General features: G+C 41.2%; 1 long non-coding RNA gene across 2 annotated transcripts; it reads right to left on the bottom strand.

Annotated features, from left to right (window-relative positions):
- Positions 1 to 396: 396 nt before the first annotated feature.
- LOC110481308 (uncharacterized) lies at positions 397 to 8,971 on the bottom strand. Of its 2 annotated transcripts, XR_002467240.1 has the most exons (4): positions 8,952 to 8,971; positions 6,718 to 6,794; positions 2,547 to 2,723; positions 397 to 421 (listed from the first exon to the last, which is right to left on the bottom strand). It is a non-coding gene; the product is annotated as an uncharacterized LOC110481308 (long non-coding RNA). The 2 variants fall into 2 exon arrangements; XR_002467239.2 differs by lacking the exon at positions 8,952 to 8,971 and having other exon boundaries at positions 6,718 to 6,958.
- Positions 8,972 to 16,345: the final 7,374 nt, after the last annotated feature.

The following is a 16,345-nucleotide window of genomic DNA, read 5'->3' as shown; positions in this document are numbered from 1 at the left end:
TTGAAAAATGCAGGAAAAAGGAATCATGAGGGCAGTTTTGTAATGGCTTCCTTAACTACCTCCTTTCTGCTTGTCCTCTGGCTCTCCTGTTTCTGCCATTTATGCTTCCCAAAGTCTCTCAGCTATAATTCTCTGTGCTCCTGGTGACATTGTCCTACCCTCTCATGAGCAGCCTTGATCAGGAGAGCCTTTCCACTAGAAATTTTCCCTTGCAAACTGTGCAAGCAAGATAGACAAACCCAGTCCTCCTTCCTCAGGACAAGTGTTCAAAAAAAAAAAAATTACACAATCCCCAAGACATGCACATTACTCACCAAAACAATCCTGGGAATCCTATTTGTGCCTCTCCTTTCTCTCCAGTGGTACCAGTGCCCTGAAGGCAGGACCCAGTAGCAGGACTGTGGCTGTATAAACCCAAAGCCTGCAATGGAGGGCACAGCTCTGTGCAATGATCAGCAGGCCTACTGTGAAGGACAGAAGTATCTTGCTGTGTTTGTTTTGTGATGTGTTCTGCTAATTTATACTGTTGGATTAATAAAAATAACAAGAGAGAAGCTTTCCAAATGGAATCCATTGCTAACTGTCCTTCATAGCTCTATTCTTGTTCCACACACATTAGGAAGTGCACATTATCTGCTAAATCAAGACACTAGAAACAAATAAATGCCTTTATCTTGTAAGGGGAAAAAAAGCCTTTCTAGAAATACTGTAGAAACACTGTAGAAACAGTCACATCCTCTATTTCTTTTATAAAAGGCAGGCTGTGTCTTATTATCATCAAGGAAGAAGTAAACAAATGTAATTTAATCAGTTCTGTCTTTCGCTGATTTGCATCAGCAAGAATAAAAGACAAAGGCAGAATGGAAAACAGCAGCTTTGTGCTAAAAGTTTCAATGCACAAAATACTTCTTTCTCCAGCTGTCAAACATTAAAAACCGCTCTGCATACCAGTAATAATAAAAGTGTCAAACAATTGACCACAATGGGAATCACAATGCTTCATTAAAAGCTCTAAAGCAGAGTAGAAAAGGTTCCAGACATTTGCTAAACAGAACTAAATGCTCAGATACTTTCAAAAAGTGTCAGAAGATGCTTTCATCTAGCCTAGTCATGCAGATAAATATCTCCTTGCTTATTCCAGCCCAGTCTCCAAGCTCCTGCTGTTTCAGCAGTAACAGCTGCATGTGCCACTTGCTGTCCTAAGGCTGAGGCAGCTCTAGTGCACCACAAGAGGTTAATGCCCTCTCCAGTGATGAGGCTCCATTGCATGTGATATTGCAGGGATTTAATCAGTAATTTTGTATTTACATACATAATTGTAATTATGCATTATTTGAGAACCTAACCTATTTGTTCAGCTGACAGGCGATGTTGTGATAAGGAATTTCAGCAGACAGGATATTTATAGATCCTTTATCTCTATGTACAATCAGAGCTAAAACATCAAACAATACCCCGAATGAAGGGTTGCTCCAGTTCAACTTTACCCCATTGTTGCTTTTCCTTTTTTTTCTCTCTCTCTGTCTGGTTATACCTAAAACTTGGCAGTGAGAGAAAAAGGACTGTGACTCACACTGACAACTTCATTTGCTGTAAGAGACCTCAGTAATTGCTCTAACCCACTTACAGGAAAGCTACCCCTCCTCTTTCTCTCCTTCTCCACCCTTGGACAGACAGAGGCTACGCTTGTAACAGGAGCAGCAGGCTGCTCCCAGAGGTCAGGCTATCACTTATGGAGTAACCGGGCCTTCCTTTTCACTTTCCTTCTTCTGCATTTCAAGTTAACCCCTCACAAGAATTTAGAGCAGCTTCAGCTTATGGGGCATCTACCCACCATGGCTTTTTCAGGAACCTAATAATAGGCAGGGTTTGCAAAGGGCTCAGGGCTCAAACACAGCAGGGGTGAGGTGGCTGCTCCCACAACACGCAGGGCTCGGCAGCCAGGACGGCAGCTCCAGGATAAAGCTGCCAAGATGAAAGCAGCTTCTGATGCTTTTTGAAAGTATCTGAGCATTTAGCTCTGTTTAGCAAATTGTCACCTTTTCCTTTCCTTGTGGGATGGGGGCTGGGAATGGTAAATAGAAACAGGAGAAGAATCAGCACAGTGCCATGCAGCACTCTACCAAAATATATTTTCATTTTTACTTACATAATCAACATGAGAGCAGCATTCATAGTGAGGTGGCAGAACAGATGGCAAAGACTTAGTTTTCAGCAAGACGTTAATTAACAACAACTCGGGTTTCTGCTAGAGAAGGGGGTTTGTTCAGCTCTAGCAGGGTTGAGATGGGTTCTTACTACATAAAACAAAACTCAGTTTCCCCAGACAGAATTGTGATTTCTTTATTCCCTTACATCCCTGTTACTTTTCCAGGATACTCTCTAAAACACACCAAACAACCCAAATGCAAAGGTTGGGTCACTAGGTTGGGTCCCACCAGTAGCTTGGGATTCTCCTTGCAAATACTTTGAATACTCTGTGAACATATAAATACAAAGAGCAAAGGGAAGAAGAGTCCTGAGTAAGAGATTTGTGTGCAACTTACGCTACAGGTGAAGCTTGTGTTGTGTGCAGCAGCTTTCACGGAAATATGATTGAAGCTAAAGCTTCTTAGATGTTCTGCATGAAGTTCTCTCTCCTCTTTCCTCTGTTCCACACACTTGGACTTCACATCTTCAGCACACTGATGCAGCTGAGTTGGAAAGAACTGTCCCAAGGGGGACTGAAGCAGAAAGTAGCTATGAAAAATATTTATTCAAACCACAGGCCGAGAATACATCACCCAGACACAATGAATAGGGAAATGGCACATGAAGCCTAAAAGTCTGGCCTCTATTTTTCATCTGATAAACTGTCTGGACACCCAGGCACACTGAACAGCCACAGATATCCAGCTCTTCCCTCCCTGGGCTGCCAGGTGATAGGAGGCTGTGTTTTCCTGCTTTACATTCGGCATCAGTGGCTCTCCAGAGTCACACGCCCAAGTCCTGCAGAGGCCTGTGGGCCACATTCCTCTGAGGATTACATCCATCCCAGCAGGAGAGAGGGAAGAGATGCAGGCCAAAAGGGATGGGCAAACAGTGGGGAGGGAGGAGTGGAGGGGAGCAGGGAAGGAATGAGCAATAGAGAACATCCAAATTAACCCAGACAGGAGCTGGAGGGCAGTACTGCAGAAAAGGGAGAGGGGAAGCAGTCATACACTCCATTATGTAAAACAGGGCATCAGGGCATCTAGATTGATCTGCTGTGGAGCATGGAAATGAACCCATTATTCCCACATCTCAGCACTCATCCCTGTGCTGCCAGCAAATCTCTAACACCTGACAAGAAACGTCTCTGCCCATTCTAGTGACATGCACATCTAGAGAGGTTGCTTTTCCATTACTCCCACTTCCTCTATGCAGGCAGTAGATGGCTGTGGGTCTGTGCTGCAAGCTGAAAATCATGCCCTACTCATTACCCAGAGGGAGTGAACAATATCTTTGCAATGATTCTTTATTTTCTTCAGTGTGTGTGCTAAAAACATGGTTGGGATGACTGAAAAACTACATTACAAGAATACTGCAAGTATCAAGTCTAACTAAAAACGAGTTTGTGCTTGAACTAAGAGAGTCTGTTTCACCTTTCAGCAGCTACTTTAATTCAAAATTTCAGGTAGGCTCCTCTGCCTGTTGCCCTCAATAACAAGAAAATACATCCTGACATTGTTACACTGAGCATAACCAATGTGCAGAATTTTTCAAGACTTTGGTCTCCACCAGTTCATGTTGTGTCAAACAAGAAATGGGCCACAGAGAATATCTTGCATACATCAGATGGCAAAGATTCTTTGCAGGATGATTTTCAGGAGAAGTGCCAGATATCACTGAAACTGTGCTTAGGAGGTGCAAAGTAAAGGAAAGAAAAGAACACCAAAATTGTATTCTGCTTAGTTTGCAGGGGTTAAGAGGGAGATGTGAGAATCAGCAGAACTGCTTCTGTACTTACAGCTGATTTTTTGGGAGGAGAGAAGAGTGATGAAAAATCCTTTGCAGATATTACCTTTAAAAAAATATTATCAGCATAACAAGAGGGTAACTCTTCAATCAAAACAAAAAAGAGAGGCAACCAACAGATGCACAGACAAGCACTGACTTCAGTGGAGCTGCAAGGCTGAATTTGGCTCCAATTCTGTGAAGTACTTTCAAAGCAGGAACATACTGCATACAAATGAGCATTAAATAATTCACATCATTAAGAGAGCTCTGAGCAGCTCATCTGGACTTTGAAAAAAGCTAAAGCAAATGTAGATTGTTTGAATACCATTAGGGACAGTCATTAACAAGCTCTAAGGCATCTACAATATTGACACAGTGACCCATCCTCCTTCCCATGTTATTTTCTTTATTGATTTGTATTTTCTTACACATGAGCCTTAGAGTGTGACAGAGCTCAGCAGTTCATATAGGAACATCCCTTAAAGCACTATACAATTACATTATTGGTATAGTGCATCTTTTAATTTTGGGTTTAGAGAAACATGGCCCTGTTTGGTGTAGATAACATAGACAGTTTCAACACCAATGCATACCAAAGAAACAAAGGCAAATAGGTAAATGGATTCATTAAGGGTGACACAGAAGGAGCTGTGTAACAGAAACAGTTACACTGGATGCCTGGTTTCCAGGTTGAAGCATTTCACTCAATCAGCTCTAAGCAGAGCAGCTGTAGCACTGGGATAAACTGTAGCCTCATACCATATCTCAAATGCTGGGAAACATGTGGGACAGTGCAAGAACAATGCAGAAGAGATCAGATGAAGAACACAAATTGTGCAAAGAACTGAAGGTACTCAGGTGCCAGAGCTGCAGGAGTTGAGAAGTGATGGAATACTGAGAGCTAAATATGTGCAGCAAAGTGCAAAGGGGGAGGCAGGGCAGGCACCAGCCTACAGGCAGTAGAAGGGGAGCTGGAAGGAATCTTTAATGAAGGCAGAAATAATTCTGAGTGACTCAGAATATTGGTATTCACAAAGAGAATTGAGAACAAGCAAAAATAAATAAAGCCGAAAGCAAAACCCAAAGGCCAAATCCCTCTCAATAGCCAGAACACTGATATAATCTGAACAACCAAACAACAGGTCCTTGTGAAAACCCCTCCCCAGCTACTTCCTGCACACCAGCCTCTCTCCCGGGCTGTGGAGGGCTGCAGGCAGCTCCCCCTGCCCAGCCCGGCAGTTTTGCAGGCTGCTCTTGTGCTGACACCATTTTTCTGCAAAATGCGGCTCTGGTGGTCCTCCTTCCACACCCCCAGCCCTTGGCTTTCCTGTGACATCTCAACTAGTGTATTGTGTAACCTCACAAACTTCCCTGAGCAGCTCTGTGTGGCTTTCATTAGCTGCCAGCTTTTGTACATGACACAGGCACACACATCAGTCCCTGACAGACCCAAAGGCGCAGTAGTTTTATTTATGAGTGGATTTAATGCTAGCCAGCTTCAAGATCCGGCTGCCATCAGCCAAAAGTATCTGCAGGCAGCATTTAACTAAAAACCCAAGTTCTACAAGTTTTACAGTAAAGACTGGAAACCAAGTTAGTTTCAGTTTATTTTTTTATACAAGTGTGAACACTTTTGTTCTTTTTTTTTTTTTTCTTTTTTAAACTTTTCATTGAAGCATAATCAAAGAACTTACAGTTATATATTTTGGAGCTGAGATCAGTAAGACTGAAGAACAGGAAAGACACTTCCTGACAGTGAGATCTATTAGTCAATGGAGCAGTCTCCCAAAGGAGGTGATGGGAGCACAAGAAGTGCTTTAGCAGAGCTAAAGCCAGTATTAAGTGCTCCAAGTGATGCAGCCAGCTCCAGAGGATTGCCATGGGACACGGCAAGGCCGCCTACCATTAGCCTGCTAATGCACATCCTGGCCTGGCCAACTGCTAGTGGGAATAGCTCACTGACTTAAAAGGTCATTAACAATAAAATATTAGAAGACAATTTTCAAATGGCAGGGGCAGCTTCTGCAATGTGTCTTCCATTACAAAAGGTGATTATTAGTAGGGGGAAGAAACAAAGAGTTTTTGTTAGTATTTGTATTAGGGTGTATTAATTAGCTCTTCCTTAAACTACCTAAAAGTAAAAACCACTAAATTTCTTAGATCCCCTTCATGTCTACTTTGCCCTGCAGAAAACAGTCCTTTCCAATCTCTTGCTAGCATTACCAAGTAAATAAAAAAGTAAAAACCACCAATTACAAAGCTTAGGACTGGGAACACAGATCTATAATCTCTTTACCTTAGAAAGCAAACAAAACCAAGACAAATTGAAATGCTACAATTCAGGCAAAACCCAGTCTTATAAACTTCTCCATGAGGAAGAACATAATTGGTATGGGGAGGAAGATTAAACTATTTTCCAAAGGTTTTAGTGTCAGTACAAAATCCAGCACTTGCACTGTGCAGCAGGAACATTGTTTCAGTGGTTTAGCTGGTAACTTTCAAACACCTTGTATTTAGACCTTAAATGTCACCTTAGTACTGAGTGTCTGGAATTTGATACTTACTTTAGTGTCCTGATCCATTAGGACTAAAAATTGTACAGGCAACCAGCCCTAGATCTATAGTAAGAGTAACTCATATACGAGTTGATATTTCTCTCACTTCGAAGAGATGGAAATCCTTTGGAGGGGGGACAGAGAGAGGGAGAGAATTACTGTTTAGTTTTAAAAGCAGACTCACCAGCACAACACCAAAGCCTGCCTGCACTGTTGAATTTGACCTTGATCTCAATGGCACCATTTCTGTTCTTCAGAAAGCTATAGGGTAGAAAGAAAGAATTGGCAGAGTCATCTCAGTGGCTGAGCCATTCTCCCATCTCCAAGTCTGTCATTGTAGGGGTTCAGCAGGAGCAGGGATAAAGCAGCTGTGCTCCAGGGAGCCTTCTGACAGCCAGCACTAAGGAGGACATGGAACCTGTAAAGACCAATGACCTTGTGCCAGTAAAGTCTGTCAGGGAAAACTCCTGACATGCCTCTGCACTCACCCCATGCTGGTCATTCCAGCTGCTGGAACAGTTGTGTGGAATTAGCTGCATCAACAGAAAACAATTGGGTAAAATATCTGTTGTCAGTGGCACAACTTGTGTTACCTGTGCTTGTCCGTAACCCAACAATTAGATCCATCGTTAGCAGCTTGGCTTAATTATAACTTAGAACTTCTCCAAGCATAGACTTTGCTCAAGATTTTAAATGACTATAATTAATTAGGCAGAAAGCCTGAAGTGTCTTCTCATGCATTGTTAGAATTATTTTTTCCTTTCCCCACATTGACACCAGAATGTGGTTTCATAAAGGAACTGGGCTGTCAACTAAAAGATTAAAAAAGAGGCATCTCTTTGTAGAAAAACACAGAGAAATGCCTTCTATATCCTATATAAAGAGAAAGAAGGCTTCAGAATTTTAAAATCTTGACTAAGAGATGCAAAAAGGAGTATCATTCTAACCTACACTTGTTCAGTCCCACTCCTTATAGAAAAGATTTCTTTCTTATCTGCTATTTAAAAAGCTTTTTGCACCCTCCCCAGATTTCTGCTGTTATCAGAGACCTGGTATCAGGCAGCTGGGCAAAACTGCCTGAACCAACTGCTTGGATTTTAACCGGTAAAAAGCAAGCCACACAATTAATGCCAGAAAAACAGCAACTTCTTCAGGGACACGGGAGGAAGGAAGGTGTTATCAGGCAAAGAAACGCTTCCCACTGGGCTTTCCAGTGCCCACCCGCAAGAGAAAAACGCTAAAGGGAGGACAGCCCGCCCCAGCAGGGGCTCCCTTGTGCAGGCTGTGCCCTCTGCCAGGCGCCCGCAGACTCTGCCGGCTTTTTGGCTCGCTCCGGCCGGAGGAAGGCGGGAGCCCTCTAGGGGCGGCACACACAGCCCTGGAGGGACGCGGGCACCTGCCCGGCCTCCGCCTTCTCCGTGCCCAGCCCCTCCTGCCTTCCCTCGGCACCGGCCGCTGCCCCGGCACATGCCAGGGCTCAGCAGCTGCGGGATATGCAGAAAATCAGGGTACGAGGGAGTCCCAGACTTCTTCCTGGAAATGCTTACTCTACAGCTCAGAATATGATGCGGGAAGTCTCCGTTCTGTGGTTGGCTCAGTCCTCTCAGGGAAAAGAGAACATCACCAAAGTGCACACTGCAGTTCTGGAGCTAGCCTGGCTCACCACAGCATAGCTGGAATTTTTCTTCGAGGCTATGCAAAAGGACTTGGTTTTGCCTTACTATATGCCTCAAGCATACTGTGAACTCTCGTATAAAATGAGCAGGTTTATCTTTGTCAAGGCTTGTTCAAAGTAGTCCTTTCCAAGAGCTACTTCTATTTGAAGGCTAGGTAACAGCTGCAGCATTTAAACATTTAAATATTTTCTCATTCTAATGAGAACTTAAGATCCTTTCCAAACAGCTCAACATAACAACATGCGAACATGGCAAATCCAAACTTCAAAACATTTTGACTCTTTAAAAAAAAAAAAAAATCCAAAACCAAACAACACCCAAAACAAAACACAAGCCTCAAAAAGCATCAACAAGATATTAAGAATTTGCTGTAGTGCAACCAGTAGCAGATTTTGTTAGTGATACAAACCAGAAGAGTGCAAGAACGGCTTAACACTTTGGAAAAAACCCACCAAGATTGTTTGTTTTTTTGAAATATAACAGATATTGACCATAAAACACCTGCACAGTTACATGAGCAAAACTGCAGTATCAGTTTGGTGAAACAGGTAAATACCCATTACAGTCTCTACATATAGAGACTGTAGACAACTTTTTGCATGACATATTCAAGGTTATGCTCAATTTCTTAAAAAATAAAAATTAGAGACACTAAGATGAAAGCCTGTAATCTAATCTATATTAGTGCTACCTGAATAGCAAACTTGATCTAGATGCAGAAAATGTTTTCTCTATCCCTTACCAAATGGCAGAGATGTGAAGTCTGCATTACTAGAACCCATATTTCTTAAAGTTCTTCCAGTCTCTGAAGAAGCACTTCTGCTCACTTCATTTCCCAGGTGGAGAGGACAGGCATTTCCAGGCTGTTGGCAGAGCCCTGGTTTTGGCTGGGATAGAGTTAATTTTCTTCCTAGTAGCTGGTACAGTGCTGTAGTTTAGATTCAGCGTGAGAATAATGTTGATAACACACTGATGCTGTAGTTGTTGCTAAGCAGTGCTTACTCTAAATCAAGGACATCTCAGTCTTCCAGGTTCTGCCACTGAGGAGGTGCACAAGAGCTGGGAGGGAGCACAGCCAGAACAGCTGACCCAAACTGGCCAAAAAGGCTGTTCCTTTACATTCACTTCCATAGGCTTATTGATTGTTTCTTGCTCAAACCCTTCAGCAACAGAGACTGCAATGACTGGAATCCTGGAGCAGAAGGTTGGCTCTGAGCCCCATGTTGAACACATGGGTGGTGGGGATCTGTTGGATGAGAAGGAAAACAGTCACGAGTACGACAGTACAGCCAAGAATCAGCAATGCCTGGATTTCATCTCCTACTATTCAAAAGGAGACACAAAGCCAATGCTGGGCACCAGCAAGGAGAAAAAACAGTGATGTCCAGTCCTGTTCTCAACTGCAGCTGGAATGGGCTCTGACCTAGAGGAAGGCAGCGCTCTTTGGGAAGGGAAGAGCCCAGGATTCCCATGAGACACTGGAGCGACTCTGTTCAGCTCTGTGTTGTTATTGGCAAAGATCAGCTGGAGCTGCCTTTGGACTGTGGAGTTACCTGGCTGATGGATTCCCACAGCTGCTTTACAAAACCACCGAAGAACAGCAGCAGTCAGCTGCTGCTTGCGCTCCCTGGTGAGCCCAGTGAATCACAGGCTGGAAAACTGCTGCTAAACCTACTCAAGCAAATCCCCAGCCTACACTTTTCTGGGAATTTGCTGCTTTTTTAGGGATTATTACAAATGAAGTTCACCCCTGCAATTCCTCCTGTTAAAAAAATAACAACAAACCAAAAAAAAAAAAAAAGACATTTAGAATCATGAAATGGAAGATATTTTCAAGAGACTTGAGGTTTGATCTGAAGTAGGTTAAAGCATGCCCATAACATCTTGACCAGAACACACCTGATGATTCATTATGGTTATAATTATTTTTGTATTTCAAGAAATACTTCATCTGCTTCCCTGTGATGCAGCATTCTGGGTTCTCGTAGACTTTTATTCTCTCTAGGATAAATACAAAAGCATTTAGACAAACTTCCTGAAAGAGTGCATCTCTCAGATCCCCTTGTTAAAGCTTGCCTTTTGTCAAGTCTCCCATCTCTGTCCTACTCTCCTTATGTCTTCCTCTCATGAGGATATGAACACCTGCACTTCAGGAACAATCACACAGGTTAGCTTAGCTTCCAAGCCTTGTATTTCAGGTTACTATTCCTCTTAGAACTTTCTCTATGTTCTGCAGTAAATTAGCCCTAACATACTATGAGAATTTGTTCTCCAGCCTCCCACTTCAGTGGTCAAAGACCATTTCTTTAACAAGTGTGCAAGTAAATAAATTGTCACCATATCTGGCTGCAACAGAGCCATTCAGATCCTGTTACTGCAGGACACCAGCAGTACACCCTACTTAACCTGCATTGTCACTGTGGTCAGATGGAAAAAAGAAGGAACAGATCAAATCAATGAATTAGAGGTACACAGTCCTGAAATGGTTTCAGTGACATTAATCTTTTCAAGTAAGCACACTGTGTAATCCCAAGGATTGCTTCCTTCTAGTGCTTCCACTGATCTCTCTCCAGAAAAGCCCTATGAAAGAAGGTAATGAGGTGAAATAGGGTAACTACTCAAAGATGTGCAACATGACCTACATGAAAAAAGTTGCAACATGAGGAACCTGAAATATTAGAATGAAATAGATCTTTAAGAAAAGAAACACAGTGCTTTGAGTGACTATACTTTATTAATACTTCAGAACCATCAGATCCTACAGTGGCAAGTTCTTATCCCCACCTGTTTCCAATCACTGTTTTGAAACAACTTCTTGCAATATGCAAATAATACATGAGGCACTGTGTGAATACAAAAGTGACAGTACAAAAAATTCCCAACAATTAAACCTCATGCAATACATACATATATAAAAAATATGGTAATGTAGCATAATACACACAAGCACTAGTAGAACAATCCATGTAAATGAATGTACAAATATGCATAGCATTTAATGATTAATGACAACAGGTTTTGAACTTGTGCATGAAACCAGTCAGCTTAAATAAGAGTTTTAAGAGACTAGATAACTGGTTAAGCCACAGCTTATAAAACCTGCTGTACTGCAGCTTTTCTGCTCAGGGTCACAAGTGCAGACTAGCATATAAAATAAATAAGGACTATGATTCTACAAAACTTGGCTAACAGCTCCTATTTTAAAGTCACTGGCCCTCTTACTTCCATTCAAGATTCATCAGCCAACACAGTGGCAAGAAATGTGCCTAAAGCAACAACTCTGCTCTTGTACTGTTTTAATACTGATAAGATACGTTTTTAAGTCAGCAGGAGTAGTTAAGAGAGGTCTCACTTACCACTCCTCAAGCACAGGACTGGCATTACAGCACGTGGTAGACCCTGAAGAATGGCACTGACTGAGGTTGCTGAGCCTCGAGCTGTGCTGCTGCTCCCACCCTGCCTGCTCAGCCAGCTTGGGGGGACAGAGCTGGGGAGGGCAGGGAAGGCAGAAAGCTTTTCCCCCCACTCTCAACAGTGCAAATGTTTGAAAACACAAACAATCTGCAGGAATAAGGAAAGGCAGAGACAAGAACGTTTTTGAAGTCCTGTAATCAGGGTGAGAACTATTGTTACCTGAAATAAGCGTAAGTATTCCTATGAAGTGAAATACAAATATCAGAGTTTTCTTCTTACATATCCAATACTGGTCCATGCCAAAGCAACAGTTATTGTAGTCTCTTATCTTCCTAGCTGACATGGTTCTTTTTACACACTTGGTGTTGCAGGCTTCCAAAGATCGGACCAAATTCACTATGGACACACATGAAGCAAAAATTACAAAGTGGCAACTAAACTGACTTAGCAGCCAATAGATTTTGTAGCCTAAAAGGCAGCATTTAGGGGAGGGAGATGGTGACAACATAAAAGGATATAAAAGATAAAGAAATTTGGGAATAAAATAGGGAGGACATAGAGCAGAACTGACTTTCAGAAGAGAAAGTTAAAGGTAATTAAAGTAATTAAGTTAAAGAAACTTAGAGTTAAAAACTTTATACTGACCTTTTTTTTTGTCAGTATTAAGTTTTGACCCCACATAAAAAAATATTTTGCTATTATTAAATACACTGAAGAAAAAAATAAGTGGGAAAAACAAACAAAGAAAGCAGTATTAATCATGCAATATTCAGCCAAATGCCTTTTCACAAAGGTTTCACCCTGGTTTCCTAGCTATCATCTCTTTACCCTTGAATATCCAAAAAGAAGCATCATTGCTTAGATAAAAGGATAAATAGTTCCTGGCAGGAATGACGGTCACACATTCCAGCTCCATTTGCCAAAGCAACAAACCTTTTACCTGCCTAATGTATGGCCTCAAAAGGGATAAATAACTTCAAGGAGTGATCCACTTGATCAGGAAGGACCAATGACATTCCTGTGCATGGAAATCCAAAACCATTTAATCAGTAATAACATCAGTATTTGATATGTTAATATGTCCTGGAAATTAGTAATCAGGCTTAATAGTTGACAGAAAATTCAATAATCAGGATCTAACATGTCACAAAGCCCAGATATATTTAACTTTCTAAGGAACTGAATGGATCTTGTCTCTTCAACTAAAAGGCACATAATAAGACATAAAACTCTGAGAGGAGTTTGTTATCAAAATAAAACAGACATTACAACACAGCCAAATTAATTTGCTTGAAACAGTGGTTTTCAGCTGACAGTGCACTGCCAACTCTTCTAGGCTGCCTTTTTTTTTTATTCCATTATTTGCATTCCAAGAAGCTTGAAAACATTTCTTTTCCTATTGATTTTGTCCTCCTCTACTCAACAAAATCTGCATCTTGCTAAATTTTCTATGTGGCCAACACAGATGTTCCTTCTTTATTTTTGTGTGCATCAGCAGCAGCTGAAGAGCTTGTGAGCTCAGGTCTGATGGGTCACACCAAAAGAAAGGTTTATGTGATTCTCTTGAAGACTTTGGTTTCCTGTTCCATGCAAAGATAGTTATCTGTCACAAGATCCTACCAGCTCATTTTAAGGCATTACTTTAACAAGTGTCTGTGACAGATACATGTTCAGAAGTGCAGACACTCCTTCAAGTCTCCATTTGTTTACTTCTCAGCTGACATGACTTATATAAATAAAAATAACTTTAAATTAAATAAAATCCAACCAAAACACATGCAAAAAGTGTCTGGCTTAGCTCTCAAGAGCTGTCAATGCTGCAAAAGAGATACTCCACAGAGCTGGCTGGTTGAGTGGCTTGATTTAGTAACAGAGAGAGGATCAGCCTCTTGGTTTTGATGCTGTTTGAAAAGTTTTGATGAGCTTGGCAAACCCCACCCTGGTTTCCAGTACTACTCCAATGCAACCAGACCTGTTATAAATTTGTGTTTAGGGACAGTACATAACTTCATGTAGATTGGGCAGTTTCACATTCATATTGAAAGCTCTTTTTTCTCCTTCCTGAGTGGCATTTTGTTCATCAGAAGAGTTTGCTCCTCAAAAAGGGGGAATGAACCATTTTCTCCTAGTAGGAATCTGTTTGAAGGCACAGGCCCAATTGCAAAAGGGACAGTAATAGAACTAAGCAGGGAAATTTAATTCAGGCTTAACTAGAGCTAAATTATACATGAATCATCTGCAATCTGCTCTGTTGTGGCTAACATCCCCCCACCTTCTCCCTAAAGCATTTGCTTGATACTTCAGTATTGTAAGACTAGAAACAGACAATGGCTGGTGCTGCATCCACAAGAATACAAATAATTTTACCAAGAGAGTTAAATTTGCACTAAGAGTAGAGCTGGAATAATAACTTAGACTTTACTGTCTATGCCCTTTATAGATTGAGGGTATTTATTGGTTACCTTTTTTGCAATGCCATTTATAAATACCATTTACAAAAGTTCTTGGCCACTTGTTTTGGAAACACCTTTTTTAGGTTAGTTTTTAGGTGTTGGTTTCTTGGATATTTTTTTGCCTGGGACGGAAGCTTCAGCCCCAAATAACTGATTTAAGCTATCAACTGAACACAGGTTTTGCAGTGCAGACAGCCAACTTCTCTCCAGATTTCAGAAAACAAGAGAAGTACTTTTCCCAATATCCAACAAAAAAGTGGAAATTTTAGTGGCTCCTCATGACAGAAGGTTAATGGCACTGGAAATGCTTTTTAAAAGAGCAGTATCACATCTGACTTTGAATTGAGATATGTGTCTATTAAATGCTATTAAAGTCATCACTGTGATTAACAGTAGTCAGCTGCCAGCACTGCTGTAACCACTCGGTGCCCAATTACTCATCCTGGAGGGCTCACCAGCCCCTCCACTCATTAACACACTCCAGGTTTACTCACAGCAGCACTTGCACAGTAACCAGGAATTGCAGAGGCTGGGTGCTCCCTCTTAGCACTCCTTTACACAGGAGGATGTTTGGAAAAATCCATTTAGGAGCATTAGCTTCCACGGTAGTGTTGAGGGGTCACAGTAAGTCACCTTGGACACATTAGTGCTACTCCTTTGGCTGTTTGAAGACAAGAGTTACCACAGCTGAGCTCTGCCTTTTTAATGGGTGTGTTTCTAATTCTTTCAAGCACTGGTATTTCACTCGAAAGAACTGACATTTGTAGCTCTATTTTCCAGCCCACTTCCTTTTTAAAATAGGCATTAATAATACTTAAATGCATTCCTGTCTCTCTCTTTCACTCCTCCATCACTCGGAGGGTGGATTTTACTTAATCTCCCTCTGTTCTAAGAATTTTCCTGCGTTTCTATCATCCATATTCTCAGAAAAAAAAAGCCAAAATTAACCCCCCCCCCCCCCAAATGTTATTTGTAAAATTTTAATCTTGTCTCTGTCAGACCCAGAATATTCACTATCTAGGTGTGTGTCTAGGAAGGAAAGGATGGGGATAGCAGGGGAAGATAGAATCATGAATTACCCATAAGCAAAAGAGATGTTGGATACCTACTAAGCAGAAGAACTGAAGTCAATTTCCAGCCGAACAACAAAAGAATTTAAGTGTGCTTTGTTTTAAAATCTCAGGCTCCTCTAAAAAGCAATTTTTCTTCTACTGAGTGCTAAAATGCACTCAGCAGTCATTCATTTGGAGTCTAGTAAGACATAAAAATTATTGAACATTTGTCTTGAATCCTTCAGCTAATTTCTACAGCTTCCCCCCAAACCATATTTGTGATTTTCCTGTAGATGACACATAGAATTACTTATTCTAGTGATGGGATACAAACAGCCTTTTTTGACCTATTACAATTTCTGTTGACCTGACCAGACTTTTTAAAGCTAGTAAGAAGTATCTGAAAAATAGAGAAATACTTTTAATCCATGCTGTAATCTCTATGATTTCTCAAAGACTATTACTATTCATTTACATCTCAAAGAAATGAAGCAGTATGTCAGTCAGAATGAATGCAAATATAAGGGAACAGCTTCTAAGAATGTAGAATTTCTTCCCTAGAGCATTGCTTGAGAATTAGATTTTATGATTGCCACAGACATCTTTCTAAAGGCCCACTTCACTTAGCTCCCATAAAACAGAAATTATCAAATTTGAAACAAAAAAGGATATTCTTACATAGCTGCAAGCATCCATCAAAAGACTCAAGAATTTCTTTCCTCTGTAATGTAAATCTGCCCAGAAAAGGTTGAAAAAAATAATCATTACAAAGAGTTTGTCTTGTTCGGTACCTTTCACCTCTGAGGAAATTTGGCAAATTTCAGAAACTAAACCATATAATGAACTTACAAATATTTCACACCTTCCTTCACAAATACAATAATTTTCCCCTCTCCTGATAACCCTCAGATAGCAATCAATTCTGCATGATTCTTACTATATTAATAATAGAACTATTTCTAAGACACCAAGAGGCACTAGTGGTCATCAGGATTTAGCATGGAATCGAGTTATCTGGCTAGAAATCAAAGAGAAGTTGATAAATTGAAGGAGATTACTGAACAATTCTAAGGGCTTCCTTAACTGAAGGAGGCTCACTACAAACACTGATGCCCACCCCACCAGGCTGCCATAATAGAAATCCTTCCCCATACACTTGGAGACACCAAAATGTAGGGTGGAAAACTGCTTACAACTTTCTCAGCAGAAAAGCCCCT

This window comes from Lonchura striata, chromosome 18 (assembly GCF_046129695.1).
Source record: "Lonchura striata isolate bLonStr1 chromosome 18, bLonStr1.mat, whole genome shotgun sequence".
In the NCBI taxonomy this organism is placed as follows: domain Eukaryota; kingdom Metazoa; phylum Chordata; class Aves; order Passeriformes; family Estrildidae; genus Lonchura; species Lonchura striata.
This window is presented reverse-complemented; position numbering and strand designations above follow the sequence as displayed.